This window comes from Lepisma saccharinum, chromosome 15, assembly GCF_977018435.1.
Source record: "Lepisma saccharinum chromosome 15, izLepSacc3.1, whole genome shotgun sequence".
Lineage (NCBI taxonomy): Eukaryota > Metazoa > Arthropoda > Insecta > Zygentoma > Lepismatidae > Lepisma > Lepisma saccharinum.
The window spans coordinates 67878624-67895439 of record NC_139243.1 but is presented as its reverse complement, the minus strand read 5'-3'; the positions used below and the strand labels follow the sequence as shown (position 1 = coordinate 67895439).

At 37.4% G+C, this 16816-nt stretch overlaps 1 protein-coding gene across 1 annotated transcript in view; it reads right to left on the bottom strand.

The window, feature by feature from the left end:
• The window catches only part of LOC145999505 (uncharacterized), a 34863-nt gene extending 20527 nt beyond the window's left edge, over positions 1 to 14336 (bottom strand). Inside the window, exon 1 of the mRNA XM_083136468.1 lies at positions 14251 to 14336. The gene's annotated coding sequence lies outside the window, so the exon portion shown is untranslated. The remainder of the gene's footprint in view (positions 1 to 14250) is intronic.
• Between the last annotated feature and the right edge of the window lie 2480 nt (positions 14337 to 16816).

Below are 16816 nucleotides of genomic sequence, written 5' to 3'. Positions count from 1 at the left end.
GAGGGGTGGACACAATCAGCCCTGACAACAGAAATACTTGAGGCTAGCCTGGTCTCGACTGGCCTCCTGGGTAAGATTCTGGTGTGCCCTTTAATCATGGTACCCTGACTGCATTAGAGCACCTAGAATATTCATAACTACACATTCCTGCTTGATTTATTTCTCACACATGTAAAATTTTATATACCCCTTGCATCCATTAATTTGCTCTGGATTAATAAAAAAATTACATTGTAAACATATCAAAGTTGTATGCTTAAGTCATAGATGTCAGCCCATGATCATCAATTGCTTACAAAATTTGCATTTATGAATATTTTGACATTAATTTGCATGTAAACTTGATATTAATAGCAATTCACAGTTTAAATTTAACACCTCTAAAAATCAACTTGTTCTCCACAGATTAAAAACACAAGTGCTGAGGGAGTTGGGTTACCAGACGTCTGCTTTTTCCCCAGACATGTCCTACATTTTACCTTATGTCCGGCATCCGGGAGGAATTTGAAAAATTTCATAAACGTAATACATTTTGAGCATCACATAATATTAATTAGGAAAATATGTAACAAGAAAAAATCATGCAAGTTACAAGTCAATTACTGCACTTCCAAACTCGAATCTGATATTTATTTTGATTCAGTCATTCATCAGTTGTTGTATGTATATCTTGGTGTAGCCTGAAAAAGTTTTGGGAAACCAGGGTGAAACGTTGCAGATAAAATAAAATAAAAATCACTAAAAATAACTGTTAGATTATTTTGCATCTACAAAAAGTGGTTATATGTGAACCTTTAAGATTAACATAGATATTCAGTCATTGCCCAAAAAGAAAAATGTTTGTCCTGCTTGAAAACAAATGGGAAAACGGAAGCAAGTAATGAACAAACTTTTGGGATCTCTTACTACTGATGTCACTGTTTAATGCCTGAGTGAAATTTTTTGCCTTATTTATTCTTGTGGTCAAGAATTTTTGCTATCACAATGATTGATTGGGAGATGTACTATATTTTACTTCACTTTTCTGCCCCTTTGGCTAATTGCGAAGATGAGGATGAATGGTGTTAAGATAAGATGGATGAAGGGACAGTCGCAAACATATAGGGACAACAGACACAAGCCCCACATAAGATTATAGTGGCTGAGAGTCCAGATGCCAGAGCCTTGCTAGTCTGCCAAATGCAGTCCAGGATGCATTAATAGATAAAGCAGGTTTAATTCTCTTCTTAAATACAGCTTTAGTTTTCATCTTAACTGGCCCTTTGGTAGGGATTTTTCATTAAATAAATATTTATTTTCTTTATTACTAATTTCCAACTTTATCTAAGTCGGGGTCTATTAAATAAAAGCCAAGGAAAACGAAAAAAAAGGCCAAGAAGAGTCCAGAGAATTCTGGATTTGTTATTTTCTTAGAAACCCTGTAATTGAACTAAAAACTACTCAAGATGAAACTCTGGAAACATTTCAAATTATGGTAATTGCTGAATATTTATTTGCCATTACAAGTCATAATGCAAATGTATATTTTTCATAAAGTTTGTAAAATGTTGGTACTGGTCCCTATAATTTCAAAGAGTTTGACTGCCAACTCTAACATAAATATATTTTGACTAAACCTGATTTTTTTTAGAAAAATAGGCTGCTCTGAGAAGTACCACTTAAATCATGTAGTAAGAGTTGCATTGTTTAGTATGATTGCAAGTTTTGAAATTTTGCATTTAAAAATACATTAACAATTCATTCTTTTAAACTGAAAAGTGTCATTTTTAAATTGCTTTCTAACGTGATCTATAGAAATACATATTATTTATTGAGAATGTTTTATGTCCCATATTTTGGGACAGCATGCCCTTATAGCTAGCTATCTGGTAACCCTATCAGAGAGTAACTCTTCAGTCAGATGATTAGTCACATATTGTACTACACCAATTAATTGAAGAGTAGGAGAGGCTACAATTTGCTTCATTCTCTTTCAAGGAAATTGCCTTGTAATCATGACTTCTGGGATCGATCCCTAGTAGGACACATTGCACAGTGAATTGGATCCCACTTTCGACTGTAGTCCCAGCCTCAATTACCTTAACGGAGTATAAAGTGGACGTAAAACAAACATGTTTCAAGAGAATTGGAAGGTACCTAACCTGGGTTTGTCCAGAGTCAATGGGTATAATCACAAAATGAAGTATGTTATATGGTTCTTCCTTTCATGGTTCTATTTCTAGCTGGAATTAGTTTATGCCAGAGAAGCCTATAATGCCATACCCTTGCCAATTTAGCATTTATTGGCACAGGAGGGAGATATAGTATTCAAAACAACCTAACAATTTCTGCATTATTGGTGCACCCAATTCCATCCTGGAGTCTAATGGTCGTCCCCATTAATTTGTATCCTGAATCAATTTGAAACTCAGATGATATTTAATCTTGCAGCACAATGGGCAGATCAAGGGGACTACGGGCAAAAGTCCCTCTCCCCCTCGAGATCCAATATAATCACCAAATACAGAGTAAATGGTAATCACACCCTTCTAACATAAAATATAGCGACCACATGGTAGGCGTCCAAAAATGAACAATGCATCTGCTTTGGACATAATGCATGCAGTGCAGGTGTGAGGACCACTTCGCTCCTCGCCAGTGAAAAAATATATAAACTAGGTAAATAAGCATGCTTGTAGTGCAAATATCAATTTTTGTCTTTGTGTGCATAAAAAATAAAACTACAGTCTGAAAATATTTTTGCTTCCCCACTTATTTCTTTCATGGATCTTTCTCACTGCATAATTTGTCTTAGAATGGAATACTTTATTAATCATTAGACAACATGATTGCAATAGACTTCGTCATAATAAGAATATAAATGTCAATATAAAACATTAAAAAAGAAAGAAAATTTTAAAAAAAAACATATTAAAATATTACACATTCAACAATACGAAGTTTGCAAATTAAACTACATATTATTACAGCGAATGCAATTGAAAAATAGTACTCTATTTTGATTACAATACAAGCCATGTACAAAAACCCATTCTACAGCTCTGTGATGCATTATGAGTAGACATTTACATTTTACAGGCCCTGGCGGAAGTGTTCTTCAAATTCCATGACACTATATATACACAATATCGTACTAATATATTATTAATGTGTTTAGCAAACTGCTTATTTTCCAAATTAAGTATAGAAGCTGGTAGCGAATTGAATAATCTCATTCAATTATGTTTAAAATTTTGCTGAGTCTTGCATAGTCTAGCGTACAGCATTTCTATATTCAGATTGTGACTTGTATTATAGTCATGTACGCTAGATCGCAACCTAAAACTGGGGAGGTTTTCCTTATGTACATTAAACTATGATAAATATTTATAGACGGCACTGTCATAATACGGTATTCCTTAAAGAATTCCCTACATGACTCCATATCCTGTACTCCTTTAATACAACGTATAGCCTTCTTTTGCCATTTAAAGATTTCCTTTGCACCTGTAGAGTTCCCCCATAGTAAATTACCATACAGTAAGTGTTTCCTCACTTACAGACCTTTTTAATTTCCGCAATACATATAAGACACGTGCAAGTTTCTTACATAATTCCTGGGTATGAACTGACCAGTTTAATTTTGTATCTAAATATATGCCAAGCAATTTTACATAATCCTGATTATTTAAGGTGCACGGTGGGTTATTTAAGTAGAAAAAGTGAGTTTCTGTTTTTGTCGTATTTAAACACCAGGGTCATTCCATGTCAAGTGGTCTAGGGCTCCACGCTCGACCATCTCGGATTTGGCTGAAATTTTGTATGTTGAGTACCAAATGTCTCAAACGAAGTTTGGCCAAGTTTTAGATTTTCCAGTGGCATACTTATTGAGATAAAGCCAATTGTTTGACCCCATACCCTGACCACATAACGTACGGTACTGAGATTTCACCAACTTTGAGACCTAATATCTCTATTAATTTTCTTTTATAACAAATGAAACTTAGCTAGCCTGTACAACTTTTTGCGCTCTATTTCATGGTAAAAATAACTATTATTTCTGTGCATGCTGTAGCAAGATAAATTATGTCAAAGTTAGTCAAAAAAATTGACCTTTCAAAAAAACTGAAAGTTTAAAGTTACATAGCTCCTTAAATATTTATTTAATAGATGCCCAATTTGATACATAGTGGCTCTACAAGTTGTTCTTTGAAAGTTTGTAATTTCAGGACAGTAGCTCTTTCTGTTACTTTACAAAGTTAGTGTAAAGTTGACAATTTTTGTAAAATGGCTAAAAAGAGGGTATTTTCAATCCCATATTCCAAAAAAGTATCTTCTAGAAACGTTTTTAAACCACTTTCATGGGGAAGAGCATGTCTTAAACCTTCTAGAAAAGTAGATTTAATTGACTAACGCCAGCATACAATGCCCTAAAAAATGGGCCAAAGTGAGAAGCATTTCCTTATTACAGCTTTCATTTTAATATTCAAATTCTGCCCTTTTATAGGTTAAGACTTCTCTTAATGCTTTTTATAGAGAAATTATGAGTATTATATTGCGTTGGTCCATGGTGACATCGCCGTAGGGGCCACACCCGATAGCCGTGCAATACCAGCCACGGGTGGGTTTCTTAGTCAAGGTTCCCAAGCCTTTGATTTGGTTTCTTAATCGAGGTTCCAAAGCCTCAAGTGGGTGTCTGCCTGGATCCCAAGCCAATGATTGAGCAGCTTATCCTAGGTTCTCAAGCCTAAAGTGGGTATCTTATATGGTTCCTAAGCCGATGTCCACAGCTTGATTTCAATTGATAGCAATCTTCACATTCTGTTACATTTATAAGCCACTTCCTTCAGCACATTTTCTGGAAATTGATATTGTCGGCCTGACGATGTGACTGAAGGAGCAGGGAGCATGCAAATGAGATGTTGCTCTGGAATCCAACATATATCCTGCCTTTCTGGCCAATAAAACGAATGAGCAGGACCTGGCGGATGCATGAAATTTACCAATGCATCATTTTCTTCAATTGAAACCTCAACAACATTGCCAGTCCACCATTTGTTGTCATAAATACAGGCAACGTAACAACCAGGGGACAGCTCAGCCAATTTCAAGTGCAAAATAGTGGTATCAGAAATTCTGGCAACAAAATTTATCGTGTCATTGGAAACTTTGCTGACACTAATCGAGTTTAAGCCAACTGGTATGAATTGGTGATGCTCTCTAGTACCAGCTATTGTGCTGCTTTCTCGCCACCGTTCTTCTTGAAACTTTCTGCTCTCTTCAATTTCATCTTTTGTGACAAAAATATATTTAATTCCACTTATGTTTTGATCACAAAAGTCAAAGAGATCTTTTGGCGTCAATATTTGGTCAGATGAAGGTCTCTGGAGACTTGCCCGAGCAGCCAGCCGTTTAGTTGTGCCACCAACCCCATCACAGGGTGATTTTCCATGGCTTGTACCAAAGAAGTTCCATTCAGCCTCGATATTGAAATCATTTTTATGGTTGCATAAATTCACAAAGTTCTTGTAGTTTTTATATTAGGCAGCAGAACCATCACTGAAGTAGTATATTTTGGTAACTTCTGTCCACGTCACCAAAAATTCGATTAACTTTCGAATAAACACATGTACAGACACTGTATCATGTTGCAATTTATCAGAAATCATGCAACAATTAACAATTTGCAAGTTGCCCATATTGTCGACATAATATGCAACGAATGGATGCACGGTGGCCTGTGAATTTTCCCAGTGAAAGCCCTGGGCAGCATCTTGCACTACAAATGAGTAGTTCTCGGCAAAGTCCATCAGAACTATCAATTCTGTTGCTTTTAAGTTAGTCTTCAATGACTTCAAGTAATCACTTTGGTGCTTTGCAACAAAATGATGGCCTGTCAGCTTCCAAATCTTGCTTGAGAGTTTTTCAATAAAATTTTCCACTGTTAATACATTGGTTTCTAGTGTTTCACGGTCAGTATGAACCCACTGTTTGAATTCAATTGATTCCTCTGCATCCCAGTCATGGAATATTTCTTCTAAGTAAACCATAACTGCATCTTCACCTGGGCAGCTTTGACAACGGTGCAGCATACAGTCCTTGGCACTCAGATCACATACTGCCTTTTCTATTAGCATTTTGTAGTCATCTTTAATATTAGCACTTTGCATCATGAGCTTAACATTCTGATGTATGGTGCACACACAGATGGAATGCATGCCTGACGCACCAACAGTCACACATCACTTTGGCCTGAGGTCGCAAAATTTGGAGAAACTGATTTCAGCTCCATATTTATTACGGTATGCCACGTACAGCTCTTTAAGGTTGCACAATATCAACCGCTTCTGCTTTTGAACTTTAATACCACCAATCCGAACTGAAACATAATCTTTTTTGCCAGGACACATCCTGCTAAATTCGTCATCTTCATAGAAACGCCTGACTCTTTCAGCAACTTCCTTTGACAATGGTTTGCCAACCTTTGCATCAGGTAATGTACATATACCTTTTTCTGCCCTAATTTTCCGGGCTGTTTTGACCATGTGTTCAGAAACGCCAAACTTCCTTGCAGTTTCCTTTATTGACCAACTTCTTGGGGCCATAGTCAGCAGCTGAACTTTTCTTGATCTACTGGATATTTCGATTTTAGCTTTCATTTCTTTGATAAGGTCAGTGTAATCATTACACAAACTGCATTCAGCAGAGCAACTAAATTGTGCAATATCATCTGTCATTCCGGAGACGGACATGATTTTTTCTGATATCACATTTTGTGCACGTTAAATTTTGTGTTTCAAATAGCCAGCTTTGTTTTGGCTGCTAATCCTACGAATTTTCAATGGAGAAGTGCCTAAAGCAGTCAAGCTTTGATCAAGACTATCGGATGCATTTGAATCAAATTCGTCAGAAGAAGAAGTTGCTGTGACTTCAGTCTTAGAAACGTATTCAGCTTTGCACTTGATGCAAATTTTCTGACCTGGCTTTACATTCACTTTGGTCACTTTGTTCAGTTCCTCAGACATGGCTAAAGTGACCTTTAACAAGCCACCTTTGATCATGTGGTTCTGCTTTCCAAACGGATTGCAACACGATTTTTGGCTCATTTCGTATTTGAGGAGGTATTTTCCTTGGTGATGCAAACAGACCAATTCATTGTCCATAAGCTCAACTTCTGATCGTCGAGCAATAAGTAATCTTTCATTTGCTGACAAGCTGCTAACAGAAATTAGCCCGATTTTGTTGGAATAAAATGAACCATGGTGACATTTTGATGACAATTTTTGCCCAACAGTGCATTCGGTTATAGGAGAATCATAATCAATTGCTTCGCTGACGTCCATTTCGAATTAGATCAATTAGCAAATTATATCATACTAATGGGAATCTAAAAGTCTGTATAATAGGTTAAATGTGCTCGTTTATGAACGAAAACTTGTCTAATAATATCAACACATATGAGAAAATCAAGAAATCTAAATAACAGCATGATTGCATTTTGAATTATATTTGTCGCTATGGCAATGATTTTCAACTTTGGCCCTCTTTTTTTGGCACTAGATGCTGGCGTTAGTCAATCAAATCTACTTTTCTAGGTGCTTTAAGACATGCTCTTTCCAATGGAAGTGGTTTTCAAACGTTTCTAGAAGATACTTTTCTGCAAAATAGAATTTAAAATACCTCAGTTTTTTACTTTTTACACAAATTGTCAACTTTACACTAACTTTGTAAAGTAACAGAAAGAGCTACCACAATGAAATTATAAACCTTTAAAGGACAACTTGTACACATGCTATGCATCAAATTTGACATCTATTAAATAATTATTGAAGGAACTATGCAACTTTAAAATTTCAATTTTTTTTAAAAGTCCATTTTTTTGGCCGACTTTGATATAATTTATCTACCTACAGCGTGCACAGAAATAATAGTTATTATTACCATAAAATAGAGCGCAAAAAGTTGTACAAGCTAGCTAAGTTTCACTCATTTTAAAAGAATATAAAGAGAGATATTAGGTATCAAAGTTGGTGAAATCTCAGTGTCGTACGTTACGTGGTCAGGGTATGGGGTCAAACAAATGGCTATATCTCAATAAGTATTCTACTGTAGAATCTAAAACTTTACCGAAGTTCGTTTTAGACATGTGGTACTCTACATACAAAATTTAAGCTAAATCCAAGATGGTCGAGCGTGGCACTTTTCTGAAACTAGACCACTTGACATGGAATGACCCACCAAGCTATTTGTTATAAACCATATAGAGGAAGCATTTAACATTTCTTTATTTTTGATACTAAGGTTAAGAATACTATGATCATTTGTAATAAATGTAGTGTCATCAGCATAGATAGCTGTTTTATATGGCAGGCAATTAGGTAGGTCATTCACATAAACTAAAAACAAAAATCGACCTAATACTGATCCTTGGGGGACACCAGACAAAACGTCTAGCTCATCAGATTTCTTATTATCACATTTTACTATCTGTCGCCGATTAGTGAGATAAGACTTAAGAATGGATAGTTTGGTAACCTTTATTCCATAACTGTAGTTTTTTTAAATAAGATTTCATGCACAACTGTATCAAAGGCCTTACTTAAATCTATCAAAGTAGTACATGTATATGAGCCAGACTCGAAACCATTAATTATCTCATTAATAGTAGATAGCCCCGATCTGAATCCAAAGTGGGCTACATTAATAAGTTAATTCTGTTCAAAATAAGGGGCCAATTGCTTTTTTACACAGTACTCTATAATTTTAGAAAACACTGGAACAAGGGACATAGGCCGGTAGTTACCAGGGTTATCTCTATCACGCTTTTTGTGGATAGGGACTGTTATAGATATTTTTAGATTATCAGGAAAAATACCATCATTTAATGTCCTGTTAATAAGATATGTAATTGGAAGAGCTATTATGTCAATTATATACTTTATAATAAAGGTTGAGAGACCGAAAAAATCTTCACTAGAGGAGTTTTTCATTTTTGGAACAAAAATTAAAATTTCAGTAAAACTATCAAAGTAGGAATTCAATTTCTTCAAATTTACAGGAGAAAGTTCTTACGGAATTGAGTGTGTGTGTAATTTCGGAAGTTGGTAGAAGTGTTTTCTCGCATTTTTAAATGTATTTGGCCGCTAATTCAAGTATTTTTCTATAATAATGTCCGTCCAATGCACAAAAGCTGTTGCTTGCATTTCCATCCATGTACTTGAACCAGATGTTGTGAGCATCTAATGACGTAATCAACAGTAAGTGTTTCCAAACACAGTTTTTTCACTATATTGCCCAACCTAAAGCAACCTAACCTAACCTTACCCTGATGGTGCATGGGCTATCGTGAATGGTTTTTGGGGCTAGTCAAGATTTGCCTGCCATTTTGCATGTTCAGGAAGCGAGAAAAGAACGAACAATAATTACTCGATATGTCAACAATAGATACTAATTTCGTTAAAAAATCGGAGACACATTTGTTCAATTTTACACAAGAAACTACTTACGGAAATGAGTTTTTTCGAATTGTGCAAGTTATTCAACCTGTAAATAAGGTATTTTTTGACATTCATGTATCTCTGTTGCACGATAGCTCGTGCCACCATTACCGTCGACTACGTGAATCAAATGTTCCGTGCGTTCGATTACGTAACCCCCTGTTAGTGTAGCAACCACAAGGTAGTTATACAAGATGACATGTGAGCGGGATTTTTTTTTTTAATTTAATTTTCTATGTTTGCCTAACCTAACCTTCCGTGAGTGGTTTGTGGATTAAAAACAATCATTTTTCGGTTAATAAGTGTTAGTGTAACAACCACGCGGTAGTTTTACAAGATGACGTGTGAGCGGGTTTTTTTTTTCTCCAATTCAATTTTCTGTTTGCCTAACCTAACTGATAAAAAAAAGGTAAAGTATTCCCCTGTGCATAGCACCACGCCATGAAGGCGTATAGGGGGTGTGGGGGTAACGCCCCACACTTTCTTGATCCGGTCGTGAGTGGGGGTGATGTGATCAGCATCACGCCCCTGACCGCCTTTGCCCCCCAGGGTTCCTAACCTAACTGAACATAACTTAACCTTCCGTGAATGGTTTGTGGATCAATTTTCGCTTAAAAACCTTTTGTGAATAGTTTGTGCGGCATTTATCGGTTCATAAGTTTGGAAACAAGGTAACACTTTACTATACCAGAGACGGATTTCTTCAAATGTACAGGAGAAAGTACTTACGCAAATCAGTTTCTGTAGCATTGTTGATGTTCGGGAATGTAGTTTTGATCCATTTTAATGCGAATGCAAGTGGTTTTCTATGAAAATCTATGCAAGTGGTTTTCGACGAAAATCTATTTCCAACGCGCTATTGCTGCTGCTGCCATTTGCTTTCTGCATGAGAGCACAATACGCACTATTGCTGCTGCTACAAGTCGATTTTGTTCGTATGTGCAAAATTGAACGAAAGGAGTGCTAATGGAACCTAACCTAACAGGCCTAACCTAGTAGGCATACCTCGTCCCCGTGATGGTTTGTGGGGCTATCCTGAATTTTTGGGCTAACGTCAATGGTTTTTGGGGCTGACCGTGGATGGTTTGTGGGAAATAAGGAACAACTGTAAGTACTCGTTAATGAAAGAAATAGATATTATTTTCGTTAGAAATTCATTATTTCACCTAAAGAAATGTTCCGCAATGCAAAATAGTACGTTAGCAATGTAAAAAATTGTGAAATAAATCATTGATAGGTGTATCCGGTATACTAAAGTAGTACCTGAAATACTGCATATCAGTTGACGACACAGCATATCAGCTGACAATAGACAACGTGAGTCAAAATTTCGCCACCAATTAGCAACGACCAATAAAATACTTATAATGTTAAAAATAAAGCTTTTTTCATTGACAAAAAAGTAATCCCTAGTTGAAAAATGTTCCGCTATGCATAAGAGGTAAGTAGAAATTAATTTTATTTCAAAATAAATGAGTTAAATGTGTTTCTGGTATATCTAACAGGTATCTTCCCGGCTTTGGTAGTTTTAATTGTTTTATGATTAAATTGTGGGAAACTTTGCCTACCAAAATAGCCAGCCATTAAGGTCATTGTTGACATTGTCTTTATAGTTCACAGAAATTTTGTTTAAATGTTCTTGATTGTTTATAAAGAAACTATTAAACTCATTGGGTGTCATACTTGGCAACTTTGTTTCGTCCCTTATCCTAATTCCCTTTTTGATTATTGACCAGGCAGCTTTGCATTTATTACTTGCCTTAGCTATGTACTTCTCATTAGCTTTTAGCTTAGCTAATTTTATTTCCTTTCTATTTTTTTAAATCTCACTATAGTTCAATTTAGCAGTTTGATCGCCAGTTTTGGCATTTTCATGTAGTTTGAGCATAATAGCTCTAAGGTTCGCTAATTTAGGAGTGAACCATGTTAGATGTGTTCTCATTTTCTTCTTACCAATGCTGATAGTTCTATATTAGACAGCACTCATAAATCCGGATGAAGCAATTTTTTATAAGCATCCTCTAGTCTGATTGTTTTTCTTTCTTTTGTGTACCATTTATTATTCGTAATTCTTGTAGGTATGTTCAAATATTTCTATTAATTTAATATTATTTTTTTAGAAGTATGAATTTCATATTGGACAGCACAGTTTCCTAGCATATGAAGGGCCAGGGGGAAAAACGATGAATGTTCATTCGAGACGATTTGCCAGGAAATCAAAAACAAGTATTTCTCTTTCATAAATACGTCAATATATGTCAAAATAATAATGCGTTTTTCAGGCACTTCTCACCATTTCCCAACCAAGGCCGTTCTCATTCTTATAGTTCAGCTTTTGAGCTATCAGATGGCGCTGCGATCTCAAAATGGGCGAAAAAACGACATTCATCGTTTTTCCCCCTGGCCCTTCATATGGCAACGACCTATTTCAGCTTCAGTGCGAATAGCATTTTTACTTAAATTTGTACATTTTGTAGAAAAAAGTAGATTAAAATTTCGGTAACCACCAAACGTCTCTAATTCCCTTATTTTCGTATTTTTCACATTGATACTTACATATTCTGCATTCGTAAGGATTCTTCTATTTCGCGTTTCGTTTTTTGCAGGCAAATAATCTCAATTTTCGAAATATGGAGTATTTTTATTTTCTTCGCTTTTGCTTGCGTTACACGCGATATGGCGGAGAAATCTTGACTAGCGTAGTCCATGATCAGTGGTTATGCAGTGTTGCGACCTTCTTCATAGCAAAATATCTAGGTACTAGTATGGAGAATACGTAAGTATGAATGTGGAAAATACGAAAATAAGGGAATTAGAGACGTTTGGTGGTTACTGAAATTTTAATGATATGGATAACAACATAGGCCTTTAGCCTAAAAATAAACTTCAGTCTGCTGACGTCAGAACGCAAGGTAGCAAGAGTGTTGTGCGATAAGTGATTGAAATAAAACAAAGCAACTGAAACCATTGGCGCGTGGATAGGTTAGTAGGGCCACGCAAAGGTTTCAATAGTGAAAAAGATAGCCCCACGAACCATTGGCGCGTGGATAGGTTAGTAGGGCCACGCAAAGGTTTCAATAGTGAAAAAGATAGCCCCACGAACCATTGGCGCGTGGATAGGTTAGTAGGGCCACGCAAAGGTTTCAATAGTTAAAAATATAGCCCCACGAACCATTGGCGCGTGGATAGGTTAGTAGGGCCACGCAAAGGTTTCAATAGTTAAAAATATAGCCCCACGAACCATTGGCGCGTGGATAGGTTAGTAGGGCCACGCAAAGGTTTCAATAGTTAAAAATATAGCCCCACGAACCATTGGCGCTAGCCCCACGAACCATTGGCGCGTGGATAGGTTAGTAGGGCCACGCAAAGGTTTCAATAGTTAAAAATATAGCCCCACGAACCATTGGCGCGTGGATAGGTTAGTAGGGCCACGCAAAGGTTTCAATAGTGAAAAAAATAGCCCCACGAACCATTGGCGCTAGCCCCACGAACCATTGGCGCATGGATAGGTTAGTAGGGCCACGCAAAGGTTTCAATAGTTAAAAATATAGCCCCACGAACCATTGGCGCTAGCCCCACGAACCATTGGCGCTAGCCCCACAAACCACTGGCGCGTGGATAGGTTAGTAGGGCCACGCAAAGGTTTCAATAGTGAAAAAGATAGCCCCACGAACCATTGGCGCTAGCCCCACAAACCATTGGCGCTAGTCCCACGAACCATTGGCGCGTGGATAGGTTAGTAGGGCCACGCAAAGGTTTCAATAGTTAAAAATTGGTTTCGAAAAAAATATTCGTAGCCCCACACACCATTCTCGGATAGCCCCACGAACCATTGGCGCTAGCCCCACGAACGATTCACGAATAGCCCCACAAACCATTCACGGATAGCCCCACGAACCATTCACGGATAGCCCCACGAACCATTCATAAATAGCCCCACAAACCATTCACGGATAGCCCCACGAACCATTCATGGATAGCCCCACAAACCATTCACGGATAGCCCAATGAACCATTCACAGATAGCCCCACGAACCATTCACGGATAGCCCCACGAACCATACATAAATAGCCCACGAACCATTCATAAATAGCCTTAGAGATACTGGGCGAAAGGGGGGGTTATAGCCCCCATCAACCTCACATTGAGCACGCCACTGATCCTGTGCACGTCATGTTGTCGCAAGTTCGTAATCAGAAATGATGAACAGTAACTCACGTTTATTTACGTTCTAGAACTGTTACACAGTTACAAAACCGCGTATTTGGAAACACTGACCGGTTGTTACGTCATGAAACGCTCGCAAATATTTGGTTCACGTAGTAGACGGACATCAAGGGAACAGCTTTCGTGCATTGGAGTGACATTAATGTCGAAAATTACATGATTTACCGGCAAAAAAATTTCAACGAGGTGAAAACAAACTTCCAAGACCTTCCTAAAGTATAAATAAACCCATTTCGGCAAGTACTTTCTCCTGTAAAATTGAAGAAATACGTTTTGGGGATACGAAAATTTTACCAAAAGTAGACCTTTTTATATGTTCATCTGGTTATCTAAACTGAACATAAATTCCAGATAAAAGTCTTGAAACTATACATGCATTATTTGGTAGAATTTTGGATGCTACAGTAAATACATCTCTCTCTTGATTGTGAAACTCAAAGCAAAAAAAACTAACATTCCAGTCTTCAACAAAAGACCTTTTACATATTCTACATATGTGTTGCGTACTCTGCAATTTCAAGTACAGCGAAGAATATTGTCCCTTACCTTCCCACTGAGTAGAAAAAAATAATATTGAATTATCCGTTTTCACTTATTGTTTGGTCTTTCCGAAAACCTAAAAACTTCTTCGCTCCGTAGTGTGCGCGTCACAGGGGATGCTCGTTCGGCGCATATCGTATGCGCAGTTGTCCGTGGATGCATTACGTCATCGTCGAAACGCTCGGCACGGAAAAGGCTGGTTCCTTTTGCAAATATTGAGATATTTGACAACGAATATCTTCTAAAATATAGTAGCAGGAGAGAAGTTACAACTTTTACTGTTAAGATTCATCCTTTCTAATCAATTTATCACAAAGTTGATTCAAATGTGTAAAATAGTTTTCAAGAAATCGTCTTTTGTTTTCTCCATTCTTCCAATGTAGGGAGTTTTAACTTAAGCGCGTTGGATTTAATTTTGCTCTATGTTTTGAAATAAGATTATTTTGTTCTTGTCAACTGAAATCATGCCTAAATGCTATGGAAAGATGTGAAAACTATTATCAGAAAACTAACGGAAGAAATCTAAAATATCACAGCTTGATTGATATAAAAAATGCGGGATTGCCCATTTTTGTGAAAAAGGCATTGTGCGAGATCTAAAAGCAGAACATTTTAAAATTGTATGCAAATGTAAGGGTGTAATAAACGTGACTGCTTCCCGTAAAATACGTTTCTCTTCTGTTTTTTCTTTGGCGCCGTCAATAGCATCAACACGTTGTTTTTTATATATACGAGGTTTGGCTAGAAAAAAACCGGACTGATGCTATGAAATCTTTTATTCGGCATTTTGTACAACAGGAACTTTAGCTCCTTCAAAGTACTCCCCTGCACGATCTGTACACCGCTCCATACGAATTTTCCATTGCTGGAAGCAGTGTTGCCAGTCATTTTCGGAGATCATGTTCATTACATCCGTCGCTTTTCTTTGCACAGCTTCTACTGTCTCAAATCTGGTTCCTTTTAGGGCAGACTTCACTATGGGGAATAAAAAGAAGTCACAGGGAGCAAGGTCCGGCGAATACGGCGGATGTTCTAACACTGGGATGCCATATTTAGCCAAAAATGTCTTCACTGACAGGGCCGTATGGACAGGAACATTGTCTTGGTGCAGAATCCATGACTTCCGTTGCCACAAATCAGGTCGTCGTCTTCTCACTCGCTCACGAAGGGTTTTCAGCACATTAATGTAATGATGTTGGTTTACAGTTTGACCCTCGGGTACCCAATGAACGTACACAATGCCTCGAATGTCGAAAAAGACAATCATCATGGCTTTGAATTTGGACTTGCTCATGCGAGCTTTCTTGTGACGTGGCGAATTCGGGGTCTTCCAATGCATTGATTGGCGCTTTGTGGCAGGGTCGTACGTGAAAATCCACGATTCATCACAGGTTATCACTCTCTCTAAGAATGTAGGGTCTGTTTCAATGTTCTTCAAAGTGTCCGTACAAATGTTCTTTCGAGCTTCCTTCTGTTCCCATGTCAGGTTCCTTGGCACGAGTTTTGAACACACTTTACTCATGTTCAAATTCTCGTGTAAAATTTGTCGAACACTTTCTTTGTCTATTCCTGTGATTTCAGCAACTGCTCTAATGGTCAATCGACGATCTTTTCGAATCACATCACTCACTTTTTGAATGTTTGTTTCCGTTTTCGACGTGCATGGTTGTCCGGAACGTGGGTTGTCTTGGATCATTTCCTGTCCTTCTTTAAACCGTTTAAACCACTCAAACACTTGTGTGCGTGATAAACACTCATCCCAGTACACAGATTTTAACATGTCTTACGCTTCTGTTGCGGATTTCCCCAGTTTGTAAAGGAACTTCATATTGACACGCTGTTCCATTTTAATACTCAGCATTTTTCCGACGGAGCACAGACGCACGTTCCGCTTTGTCCAAGTGCCACAGCGAAACTGAGAGGCCTGCAACCAGGGCAATTAGTCATTCTGTAGGCAGGGTATGGTAGTATAGAATCATGCATTGCTCAACCTTCGCGCATTCGTTGTTTGCCAATAGCAACATCAATCCGGTTTTTTTCTACCCAAACCTCGTATATATATTTGTCAGATATTTGTTTTAATTAGTATTCTGCTCGTTCCGCCACATGAACGCAACAGCTGGGGCTCAAAGGGCAGTGCAGTTACACCGGAAGAAGGCTGGGAAATGGCAGGCTTCAGAAGTTAACTCATCCAAATTAAATTAAACAGGTAGTATGTGCTCTCTCTAAATTTAAATTATAGTTCACAAATAATTTGATTAAAAGTTTTAAAATTATCTGTTTTATTTAATAGCGTATTAATTTGTGCATTCTTCTCCAGCATAGCTATAGACAGTGACCACACTACAGGGAGGGAGCAGGATCGCCCCCCTATTCTCGTTCGACAATTTCTCTCTCTCTCTTATCTGCCCCCAGTAAAACGACAAAAATAAATAAATGAATGAATGCTCTTTTGGCCAAAATATGCATTTTTGTGTCGTATGAAACGGGATTTCATTTTCTTCATTTTCTTTAATGCTGCTTTTAATTCTTCTACTTTGATATCATTTATTTCCTCTTCTTCATCCTCCAT